Raw genomic sequence first — 13709 nt, 5'->3', positions numbered from 1 at the left:
TGAATTTGCCATTTTAAAATTGTTGTCGTAAATACTGATTGACGTGTAGATACAATAAACCAAGATGCCACCTGAATTATTTCAATAGAATAACATGTGCTCTTAGGCAGCAACCATGCAACCATTTGATTTTCGGGGGGGGGGGGCTATGGATTTTTTCGGAGAAAAAAAAATAATTTGTTTTTGACCCTGAGAAAAAACAATTGTTTGTTACACCCTCAGCTGCCACTATATGTAATGCTAAAATTGAAAGAAAAAAAAATTGTTTTCGACTTGTCGGCAAAAAAATAGATTGTATTTCGCCGAAGGTGAAAAAAAAAGTTTGTACGGGAAAAAAATCCATAGCCCCCCCCCCCCCCCCCCCCCCCCCCCGAAAATCAAATGGTTGCTGCCTTAGAAGGCAGTTATTGCCACGTGCTTACAAGTCGTCAGCTGTTCACTATATTCGTGTAATCTTAAATATATGTCCCATTTGTCACTTACAACTGATTCAACCCGAACATATTTGAATAAAAAAAGTCATGAAAAAACCTTGTTAATAAACCGAAAATAAAATATTGCTTATTATATAAACATTATGCCGTGAAATTTCTTTTTTTTTCGACCTCATTTCGTTATTTCCAGAAGGACAAATAAAAATACTATGAACTTTAAAGAATACAAAAATGAAAGAAAAGATCACTGACGGACGCTTATATATGTACCAGTGTTAAAATCAAATTCTTGTTAAAACATCGGTTGTTAATTATCTTCATTATCTTTACTCATGAAATTGACAGGTAATAAACCACAGAAGATATTAGCGTTGTTTGTACGTATTCATTGAGCTGTGATTCGATCATCAGATATAGTAATAAAAGATTTTGTGATTTGAATTGCGATGTTAGAATTCGGTTAGATTGTCTATTGCATAAGTTAACCGCTCTTCAATTTAGTTGAAGCAACACTTAATATTGGTATCATTGATTGACTGAAGCTTTTTAACGTCCAGTAGCAAATATTTCATACAGGTACAAGTTTAATTTACAACTTTATATCAAAATAACCCTAACAGGTTAAAATGCAAACTTTATAGATTTGTACACAAGAAATATACAACATGTGTACAATACGTTGGGAAAAGTTCTAAACAAGTAGTTAATATCAATGATATATTAGTACATATTAGATAATTGACCAAAATGGACCTTACTTTCGCAACACCCTGGATTGCTTTATGCAGTCAGCCACACCACTAGACAAAATGTCTTCTTTGTGAACTACATTTTGTAAAACAGTTTTCAAATTAGATTCAGAGTCAAGTTTATTAAAATTATGATGCTTAGTTTCAACTTCATTTAACATATATTTCTAGTTTTACTGCTGGTTTGCTGATGAAGGTTTAAGTGTTCCTCATCATCTAATTGGCGAGCTTTACCCGCTCTATTTTCTCTTTGATTTTTCTTAAATAAGCCTATTTTATTTTTCAAAGTTACATGTATGGTCATTTATACGTAATTTTATTAAAAGCTGACGACTGTTATTTTTTGGGTTTGAATTGCGCAACTAGTTTTCTATTATTTTTTTTTTGTTCCTGATAGACTGTTTTCCAATGCGTAATTTATTATACATATTCAAGACGAATACTCAACAATAATAGATACATGTAGTTAACCTTGGCACTTGTAATGTTTACAGAAAGTTAAATATACCTATTTAAGTAAAGATGATTTAGATGATTTTGATTTTTTGGTTTTATTCTTTTGTGAGAAGACATGACACTAGCATGATTCGTTTAACTATAGTATGTACAGCATGCCTTGTACTTTTCTTCATACATGTAATATAATGCATCTTGTCAGCATCATTTTGTTAATTTCGTGTATGTGACCAATCTCGAGGAGGTATATGCATATAAAGAAACTAATCTGCGCAAAGCAAGGCACAAATATTAAAAAAATAAGATGTGATTTATTTTTTTACTCAAAGTCACAGGATATTTTAAAATGCAGTTTGACACAATTATATTTTCATTGTTGAAGGCCGTATAATATGACTCTGTTAAACTGTTGTTTATTTAAAATAATGCCACATCTCCTTATTTCGGATCTGATGGATTGATGTCTGATTTGTCTCTTTTTTATATCTAAATTTCGTATACTTATTTATATACATATTAAATGTAGTTTCGTAACCATTTAAAGTCATGTCAAAAGAAATCTGCATAGCAAGATCGTGGTTTATTTGAACACGTGAATGACAGAGTATGCATAGGCTTAAAAACCAAACAGATTTATCGTGTAAAATCTTGGACGTCAGCATAGTTTGATTAGATTACAATAAGAATATTATGACACAGGCCGTTTCAGGTCTAGAGCTTAATTTCAGATATATAATTTATTTCAAGTCCGGTTTGTAAAAACACGAGAACCGACAAGCTTCAAAATCCTATACAAATATGATACGTGTATTGGAATTCTTTACATTTTAGAAAAGAAGACCGTTACTTTGTGTGTTTCTACCTTCTGTTTAATGTTCTATATCAATAGTTTCATCTTTATTAAAATTATCTATTGCTAATTATATGTACATGTATGTGCCTGTTCAAGTGAATTCTGTAATCCATTTCAACTAGAATCCCTCAATTCAGACAAAAAATTCTCAAAATAAATTTTAAATGTTTCAATTATATATGTACATTTGTAATTATAAAATCCGTAATCAAATGTATGGTTTGAATCTTATAGTTTATTCTTTAAGCAAAACAGATTTAAACTAACTAGTGTAACAGTTACACATGTGTAATCATGTCTGACCTTGAATGAACGTTCGTATATACATGTAATAAATTTGATACGCTCAACTAACCCGAATAATTCAGTCGTTATATTCCGCTGATCTACGAAGGCTACATTAACCCTTGTGTGGGAGAAAATCGGACACGGAAAGGGCTTGAATTATTCGAGTTAACGCTCAACTTGTCAATTAGCACTTTTACGACATTCCTTGTCTTTCTAGCGGGTTGAAATTTCTATGCATACATGTATACAAATAGAAAGATTTATATTAAAATTTGTGTTTGAATATGCCATACGAAAATAAAGGAGATGTGGTTTATTCGTCAATGAGACGGCAACCAAACGACACATAATGAATTAAACAAAAGTATTCATACAGTACAAATCGCAATAATTCTACATGTATTTCAAAAAGAAACTCTTAACCTTGTAAATGATGATTTAGAAAATACTTTTTGGAGAAAAATGGTATCAGGTTCGTTCGCGCCCAATACACTTTCGCACCCTACACGTTCGCACCTCGCACGTTCGCACCCAAGGTCCGTTCGCACTCTACACGTTCGCGCCCAATTTTAATTCAAATTCCGGTTGAATAATTGGAAAATCATGATTGTTGTTATAAATTGCTTTGGTGTAAGTAAAACATTCAAGATTTTAAATGAAAAACAAAAAAGATAATTGTTTTTAACGGCTTGGTCCCTTTGATCTGAAACAATAAAATATAGCAATATACTATTATAAACAAAACATGATAAAATTTATTCAACACACACAAATAAAAACGTAGTCAGAATCTCACTTTATTTTGAAACAAGTCAATGAAACAAAGTTATAGCAATACACTAACCAAAACATGATGAAGATTGGTTTTATCTGAACATAAAATATAGCAATTATTATAAACAAACACATAAATATAAAGGATTAAATTGAAATACACTATCCAAAACAGGATTAAGAATTATTCAACACCAAAAAAAAAAATGCTGTCACACTTTATTTTGAGACAATGACAACAAATATAAGAATACACTTACCAAAACTGTATTACAAAGCTATACTGTTATTGAACACAAAACCAATTAAAATTGGGCGTGAACATGTAGGGTGCGAACGGACTTTAGGTGCGAACATGTAGGGTGCGAACGGACTTTGGGTGCGAACATGTAGGGTGCGAACGGACTTTGGGTGCGAACATGTAGGGTGCGAAAGTGAAAGGGCGCGAACACGAATAGGTGCGAACGTGAATGGGCGCGAACGGACCCGGATTCGAGAAAAATGGCTAACCTCTAAATAAATGAAAGGAAAATAGTACAGAAATATAGATATCTTTTTCTTTTTGTGTATTTAGGTTTGTGAATTAAAAAATAAAATCCGTTCCTTTCTCCAAGGTCCTTATCATACAAAAAGGCAAAAAAAAAAGGAATTTCTATTTCAATTCATTTGTCTTTAAACAGAGACTACTTCGATGAAATTCCAAATCTGATTGGTCAAACCTAATCTGTGGGCGGTCTTCCCGTTATCAGGTATATTATCATTGGTTTACATAGAAAGTCGAACGCCAAAAGTAAACTAATGAACATGCAGAATACTAGTAACGATTTTTTAAATATATTTTCTTATATCAATGACCAGAGCTCTGATCAATGAAATAACTTAATCTATAACTCCGAATTTCTATTACAAAAACGACAATAGTTTCTTCTTTTTTCACGCAAATATACACGGTCCACTGCTTGCACTCAAATTCTCGTATTTGATTTGTTATATAATTAAAACAGGAACTTTCATAGATGTTTTAGGGAGCGTTTGTATGCATTCGATGGATAATTTATTGTTTGATCTTAAACACTCTGTTTTTATTAAAATATATTCAATATTTTTGAGAAGTTATTTAAGGTTTTATCAAATGAAAATTTCATCTAAGTGTTAAAGGGAAATTCCGCGATTTTTTACTTATCATCTAATTATGTTCATCTTAACATAAAAAACACATTTGCAAAGTTTTAAATTTATATTCCTTCTAATAACGGAGAAAGAAAATAAATCCCGAAATTAATTTGAAACTTTGATACTCAAAAGTTTCCCAGCAAAATATTCACATTCCCTGGGGATAATTAGTGTTCGTCCAGTGGCATATATAACAATTGTGATGACGAATTACTTCCTTTGTTCGAGAACAATCTTATTGAAATATAAATCTGTGATTTTACTAGGTCCACAGCTTCAATGAACCAAAGCAAAAGTTATACACCGACCTGTATTTAAATCAAATTGGTTCTCTTCTTCTTCGATGATTACATACTGTTGGCATACGTGGACTAGTCTATTTACAACACTTTTACCCCTATTTATTCAAAATATATGTTTTTTTCTTATGTTCAATGTATACATGTATATATTTTTAAATTGCGCTATAGTTCCGTAACTTTCTATCCAGTCGTATAAACGAATCGTCGGCAAGTGCGTACTTTTTTTTAAATCAATATTTCTGGTCTGTTCCAATCTGTCCTTCACTATTGACAATGACTATATATTACATTTTCCCAAATTCACCCTTGGAAAAAATATTTAAATAGATTTTAATTTCATCAAATCTTATTTTTTGGGTATTATTTATATGTTTATGATATTCTTTACACCAGAAATGTTATTTATAAACAAGCGTATGAGTTTAGTAATGACAAGTAAGACAGAGTTGTATATTATTCATCTGATAGTTTAAAATGGAAAGTTATAAGTTATAAGTTATCAGCCGTGTACACTGATCAATACCTGCAGAAGTGAAACGATGCATGAACTTGCAAGCCCGACAGGAAATCGCTTGAATACCTGGACGTGTCACCTCACACCCCTCACAATACCTTTGGAAGTAATACCTTTAGCCATGCTGGTGATCAGATGAGGGAAGATCAAAATATATTTGTTTATTACTTTAAAGAATTATGAACAAATTAGATTTTCGAAAACAATTTTCACGGAACACTTATTTATGATTTCAACTTTGACTTTTCACCTAATTCCAATATCAACAGTTTAAAAACAACAGACCATGGTAATTTAAAAAAAGTAAGAATGTTTTTCGTATCAAGTTAGTTAGTCGGATAAAACAACCGTACGATTGACAAGATATCGACACGCAATTACGACTACATCGGTTACTGTAGTTTTGTTTCTTTGTGGTTTATAGACATATCGTTTTTATTAGACAAAATTGCGGATCGCAGAGAATTGATACTCTAAATTTAAAATCGATGGTGATCGCTTATCTAGCGGAATAAAACTTTAATATCTATGAATTTGAGCATTTTTATACAGAATGAGATGTGGGTATTTTAACACCCTGAAGTACCCCAGAAGACCCTGAGGCGAATTTATCCCCGGTTTTAGTCTGAATCAAGCGAGTTTTAGGGAAATACGCGTACAAAGTGTAACGTGAAAACAACGTTATAGTAGTCTCAGGTTAGATCGAAAGTGTACTCTCTGTACTTTGAATATTACTGAAGATGAAGTCCATTTTGTTTTACAATGTGAATGCTGCAGAGACTTAAGAAGGCATTTTATGAAACCTTATTATTATAGACGTCCATTGTCGTTCAAAGTAGTGCAACTCCTCAGCACTAAAAATACAACATTTGCGTAATTTGTGTAAACTCTTGATTAATGCACTTAATCATAGGACCAAAATGTTATTGATCAATACTTGATATTTATTCGCTTCTCTGATGTAGTATGCCATGTTGTCATATTAAAAATGTATTTGTATTTATTGCAATGATAAGCTTAATGTCTGTGCTTAGAGTAATAAAGAGTTAGATAGAATTATCAGGACGCGCCGTTACATGGGATTATTTATCCACGACCTACGATTTTATTCTTTACCAATTAGCGTGTTGATTAGTCGTTTGATCTTTAATAATTATTAAAGAGTCGTGTCACGGTGATTAGCGATGGTGATAGATTTAATAGTTTATTAAAGTCAAATAAACACATACATGTACAAGTTTACTCGGTAAACAAATACAGACGGTTTCATTTGAAAAATATTAAACATATAAGGTTGCCAAAAAAAAATAAAAAAATACTTAAAGTTTTGTTTCAATTATGTTATATATTTACAACCAATTGAAAAATCTCCACAAAGTCGTAAAATTTTCCATTCAATTTATTTCTTTTGAAAACGGTAAATGAAATTACAGATCAAATTTGAAACAAAATGTGGCTTTCTTATGGATCAAAACCCCCTTTTGATAGCGTTGTCCACTTTTGTCTACTGCTAAACATTCTTATACTGAAGCAAGGTTCCGTTTGTAACGTAATTCATCGTTGAAAGTGTTGAAAAATCCGTCCGTTCGGAACAAATCTTAACTTGAGTACACAAGCCATTTTGCATACGGGCCCAGTTAGAAAGCCTTGATGGAATATAAATAAAGTCTGAATAATGACTATACATGTATCATCATTTTAATCTCAGTTTCTATATTTCATCATAATTGAGTATTTTTTTAATAGACAACTTTAATTTGTTGATTGCTTAACGTGTTGTGGCAAAAATCTCATGCGCAATCAGGACGGCAAGTCGTATTAGAAAAAAAGAAAAAGATTATGAAGTACTTCGTTAGAAACGGTAAACGTCTAAACACCACCTAGGCCGCCTTGGTGCACTAAGCTCCTGAAACTGCACTAAGCCCATGTTGGAACAGTCATATAAGCACCAAGGTCATTCAGTATGATAAAGTTTTGAATAAAGAGCATATATTTAAATTTTGGTGTAAATATATTCAGAAATTAAAGACTTATTAACATTATCAGATTATACCTTTGTAATTTGGCTTGTGAGAATGAAGATATATATAGAAATGTAACTATATACCAGAGTTGAAATGACAAAGATTTAAGCAATGACAGGTCGCAGGACAGCCTTAAACGACGAGAAAATCCATATCGTCTAGTCATCTTTATGTATATTCATTGTTTTTTTTGTTCCAAAAGTTTAAAAAATTAGAGAAAATATTGTCATAACATGCATAACATGTAATGTAAATTTGACTGATAACAGTTTTTAAACAAATATATGTGTTTCAAATGTTGTCAGCTGTTTACAAAGAACCTGCAAAATAACAAATTCCCTGTACTTTACCGAACTAAATATATTTAATCAGAGTCGGCAAAATAGCCACTGCCTTAATCATGATGATATGGAATTAAAAAATCTCTTATTTCCGAGCTTTTTTATACAAATACGATGATGTGGTATGAAAACCAATGGGACAAATCTCCATCGAAGTCACAATTATAAAAGTAAACCATTTAATATCGGTCAAAGTACGGTTTTCAACACGGAGCCTTGGCTCACACCAAACACGGTACGTGTAAAAACTGCTAATTAAGGACGCCTTAGTCGGTTCATTACCTTAGTGCACCCAGGACAGTCATATACAATGCCACTAAGGACTAGAAGGAGTGATGTTATATGTCTTTTTTTGTATGATTTTTCCATATTAAGATAGAGATTGATATTAAATGCATAAATTACATAATCAAATTTTATAGAAAAATAATCATAAATAAAAGAAATATTCAACATTATTTAGGCACGTGCCAGTGTTTCTTTGATATTCCGAAAATCCGTGAAGCGATTGACACGTTCCAAATAACAAAACAACTGATTAAACAATCATAATATTTTTATTTTAAATAATTAACAGTTGTATCAAAAAAATGCTTAAAATTTATAAGTAGATGTGTTGTTCTTATTTGAAATGATTAAAAGAACAAATAATGTTGCTTTTGTTTTATTTCATTCCCGACAAAGTTATTTGCAATAGGTGCATGAATTTGGTCAGTTTAGAGTGTGGTCAGCTTGTTAAAATGTTTATGTAAGAGATATCAAGACAAAAGGTCTGTTTACAAAGACTTCATACGGTACTCATGTGTTCGTAATTGTTCAACATTTGTTTTTTTTTCTAAGAGTAAAGTTTAAAAAATCATTTATCGAGTTTTTGTTTCATTTTTAACTATATAAAAGAGACAAATGTTTTTGAAAATGTTCCACAGTTTTAAGCATTATTTACGCAAATTTTCCCTTATGTGTTAATTCAGAGCTAAATATATAATTTTGACAAAAGAGAATGCGTCGTACGAATGCCTTACAAATATGCCTTTACCATAGATATAGGAAGATGTGGTGTGAGTGCTAATTGCACATAATGTGAAAATATTAGTTTTTGTAATACAATAAAATCTGAATATTTATATCCAAACCTATCACGTGAAAAAATGAAAAGAGCCGACAGAAATAATTTCATATATAATTTCTTTATATCTATTTTTCTTAAAGTAGAACAAGTATGTTATAAGGAAATCCGTTTTTTTTTACCAAATTGTCTCTTTAAGATATTGTTTGAAATGATTTATGAAATAATGACTATGTGCTTTACTCATTGTTGAAGACCGTACGGGGTCTTATGGTTATTAATTTCTGTGTCATTGTGTCTCTAGGGAAGAGTTGTCCAATCGAAACCGTCCAATCATACCACATCGTCTTGTCTATGTTGCATGTAGTAAAAATTTATTATCATAGCGAACTCGTTTTTGTCCAGAAATATATTGCTCGAACGTGTTTTTCATATGATAATAAATTTTAAATGAACCATAGCAAAGGCAAAAGATATAAACTCCGTCCAAATACGTCCGTTTACATGTAAGTTCAGTTTGGTTACATGTACATGTAGTCAATATTTGTTTAGCAAATGAGTTCGTTTGTGCCCTAAAATATATTGCTCAAACGTTTTCTTCATATTTAAAAAAAAATTGAAAATGGTCGCATAAGATAATCTCTGTCAAACCAGTTCATATATGAACTCAGTGTGGTTGCATGTAGTAAAGATTTATTATCTAATTTCTTTTTGTCCAATAATACATTGCTTAAAGTCTTTATATATGAAAATAAATTTTGAAAAGTGCACCACAAGAAACAAAATAAAGTGTTTCAGCTCCATACCTTTCTATTGTTCGAACACTTTATTTTGTTATCATTTTTTTATATATTTTAGTCTTTTATTAATTTGAACATCAATTTAAAAACCCGGCATTAGATATATTGCTCTGGTGACAAATTTATAATTTATATGAAATAATTACAAAATACACTTGAGAAAATACTTCATCATTCTGAAAAAAAAACATGAATAAAATTTCAACAACAATTCATTTATTAGTATCCAACTTTACCAATCTTGTCGATTAAACACTATAGATATAGCAGGATTCCCGTGTAATCAGTTGACACGTGTCAAACGGTTTATTGATTTTCAGCATATCAAAGAAAAACAGGCACGTGTCTAAATTATGTTGAATATCTCGTTTATCTAAGATTATTTTTCTATAAAATTTGAAATTTATGCATTAGATATCAATATCTACCATTATATGAAAAGAAATTACATTTAATAGCACCCCATCTAGTCCTTAGTGACATGTTATAAGTCCTTAGTCCACTAAGGACTAAGGACTCCTTAGCAGTGTTTAGACGCACCCCTACCATACAGCCCACTTAAATTAAAGTTTAAAATATTTCACTTAAATTTCTTTAATATTTCGAATTTCTTATGTGTCAGAATAAAAAAATTCATTTCAAATTTTTTTTATTAAAAGATTTTAAAATGTTTTAATTTTCTTTCTCTCTTTTTAACCCCAATATCTGCCATTTTCTCTTATTAAAAAAAACCCTATTTTTAATGGTATTTAAGGTATAGCAAGGAGTTATATTACGATATCATATCATAAACACCTCTACACTGCATTGCTACCAAAATTTCACCTGAACTATATGACCCAGTCACTGATAACAATCACGTGACATATGCGATTTATCCAATAGCCCGAACTGCTAGCGGTAACAGCCCGGTACATCAGAGGGCCATGTCAAGTGGGTGATAAACATGTCGGTTTCTTTATAATTTTATCATTTTTCTCGGATCGAACTGATATCCTGGGGATGCTAATTTTGTATCATGCAGAGTGTTCACTCTCCTTCTAATATAACCTCCTTAGGTATAGGTAACATATAAAATGTTGGCATTTGAGGAAGACACCGTTATTATATAATAACCTTTCTTTATTTCTTCATTTCTTCATGGATCAGTGGTTTTATTACCTGTTAATTACTTGCACGTGCTGTCGGACAAAACCTTTGATGACAGAAAAAATCATATTACGACAAAACAACAAAATGTACTGACAAAAAATTCAGATATATTATCTTGAGGAAAAAATACATCCGATGGTATGATTGTTTTATTCATAACACCATCTCACCATGGGCTTAGTGCAGTTTCAGGAGCTTAGTGCACCAAGATGGCCTAGGTGGTGTTTAGACGCTCCCGGTTAGGAATTTCTCATTATTTGGTAAAAGAATATTTTTATTACCTATCAAAATTGGTACGAATCATATTTCTCATTATTTGGTAAAAGGATAGTTTTATTAACTATTAAAATTGGTACGAATCATATTTCTTCTGACAAAATTATATCTGTTCCTTTAAAATAACCAATAAATTTCAGATTAGATTATAAGAACATTGGAACTGAAGTCTCTGGAATAATTCGTATGTATAAGGGCTTTTGAACTTATAAATTTTGTATAATTTTATATATATATATATATATATATATATATATATACACTAATATAATAGCAGGATTGTTTCTTCTTATGGTTTCTTGTATACTAGTATTTGTCAACTATGAGGAATTATATTAAAAGAAATGACTCAGTACATATTAGATTCAAATTCTATTCTGTTTGGTTTTCTCAAATGCATATATGATATTTTACCGAGATTATATATAATGTGTATATATGCATCTTGTGTAACCTTTTGATTAAAACTATATTCATGCCGTAAATCTAGTTTTTTTTTAACTGTTAAGGAGGTATCTCAGCATTAAAAAGACGGGAAAAAAACCAAAAAACATTGGAGCAGGTGTTCATGTATATAAAAGAAATACTGATAGCGATTAGGATAATAAAGTTCTCTTTGCATGATCCTCAAAAATGAATATCTGCCTTTTGAGTGGATACCATAAAGTCTTAAGTGATGGGTTGAAGCAAATTCAATACCTCATAGATAGTTGAACTGTCCTGACATCACAAATTAGCATCAATAAAACATTTGAAAAAATACAATAAAGTATTCATCAAACAAAGAAAGAACACATTTGATATTAACGACATGTTAAACAATATGAATACACTAATTAGATCGAATCTCTGATCGATTCTAATAAATTTTAAAATCCGTGAAATTGATTTAAAATCGTTTGATAAAATATTATTGCACAATTTTAAATCGTAAAACGAACTTGACATCAATCATTCATGTTAAATTTAAAATTGTTATAACCAAGAATTGACATCATTCTACAATAGATTGCTGACTAGACGAGCTCAGATTGGCCGGAAATGATTAAGGCTCTTACGGGGAACGTAACATGTATGTCGATTCATTGTATTAGGGAAAGTACATCTTCGAGCTTCTTATCAAAAGTTTGCAATTGAATAAAAATGAAACATATCTCAAGTGCAGTGTGCTAGAAACCTCATGTTGAAAGAATTATGCAAAATTGTCTTCGAGCTTAAATAAAAGTAATTTTTTTTCTCCAGTGCCGTTTACTATTCATATCCATTTTTGTCTTTAAACAGACGTTGAAATCAAGCATTCACCAATCTTGAAATAATCAATGTACTGACAAAACATCGGATGACTACAAATTCTTTTGGGTGGTGACAAGCATTTGTATCAGAAAAAAAAATCGCATCTCTATACCCAAAAGTGAGGTTAAGGTACACTTCACAGACACATGTTTTCCGGAGACAAGTTCCTGTGTGGATGATGAATAAATGACCGGGAATTCAACCTCACCGTAACAACTATTATATTGTTAATCAGTATACTCTTGTTTGTTGTTATATATTATATTAAAGTCATATGAAACCTCTAATTAAAATAAAAAAGGATGCATATATATGTTTTGTTATAACTATAAGTATAGTTTTCATGCTAAGACTTATGTACTGCCATATACTTTTTTCTGAAGAAAATTCTTTAACTTGTCCACATTTAGAAGAAGATTCCTTTTTAAATTGCTTGATTTCAGGGGCCAGTTGTTCAAAAGGATGCAATTCGCCGACATATTTTCCGTATGCTAGTAATCTTAGCGTGACCTTTCTCGTTAAAATCAATCGATCACAATACGCATCGATATGTCATTTAAATAAACTATAATCTTATTGTACATGTTATACACGTGCTCATTAACCATGTTTCTTTACTGATTGCTTACAATAAGGTGACAATCTGTAAACTACGGCTTCATAATACGACAAATATATGTATTTTTTTTTTCTTATGTCATTCTATTCTACTAGTATTCTAATGATAGTGCAGTGGAAGTGCATAGTGGTCATTCTTTTGAAATAATTAGTTTTTCTAATAGATTGGATTTGAGTAAGTATAAATAAGAAGATGTGGTATGATTGCCAATGAGACAACTATCCACAAAAGACCAAAATGACACAGACATTAACAACTATAGGTCACCGTACGGCCTTCAACAATGAGCAAAGCCCATACCGCATAGTCAGCTATAATAGGCCCCGATAAGACAATGTAAAACAATTCAAACGAGAAAACTAACGGCCTTGAGTAGGCATTCAAATTTTCCCGCAATTTTTGGAAAACCTTCTTGAGATATTCTTTTGCAACGTTAACACAAATTATTGGTATCCTTGATATAATATTGATTATATATTTGTAACGACAAAATATTTTCACATCATTTATCTACAAGACTGTTCCTTAAAAAATATTTTCACTAATATGCATAAGCGATAAGGAATGTTATTTTGCACTTGATAATTTCCACGTT

The sequence above is a fragment of the Mytilus galloprovincialis genome, chromosome 14 (assembly GCF_965363235.1).
Source record: "Mytilus galloprovincialis chromosome 14, xbMytGall1.hap1.1, whole genome shotgun sequence".
Classification (NCBI taxonomy): Eukaryota; Metazoa; Mollusca; class Bivalvia; order Mytilida; family Mytilidae; genus Mytilus; species Mytilus galloprovincialis.
This window is presented reverse-complemented; position numbering follows the sequence as displayed.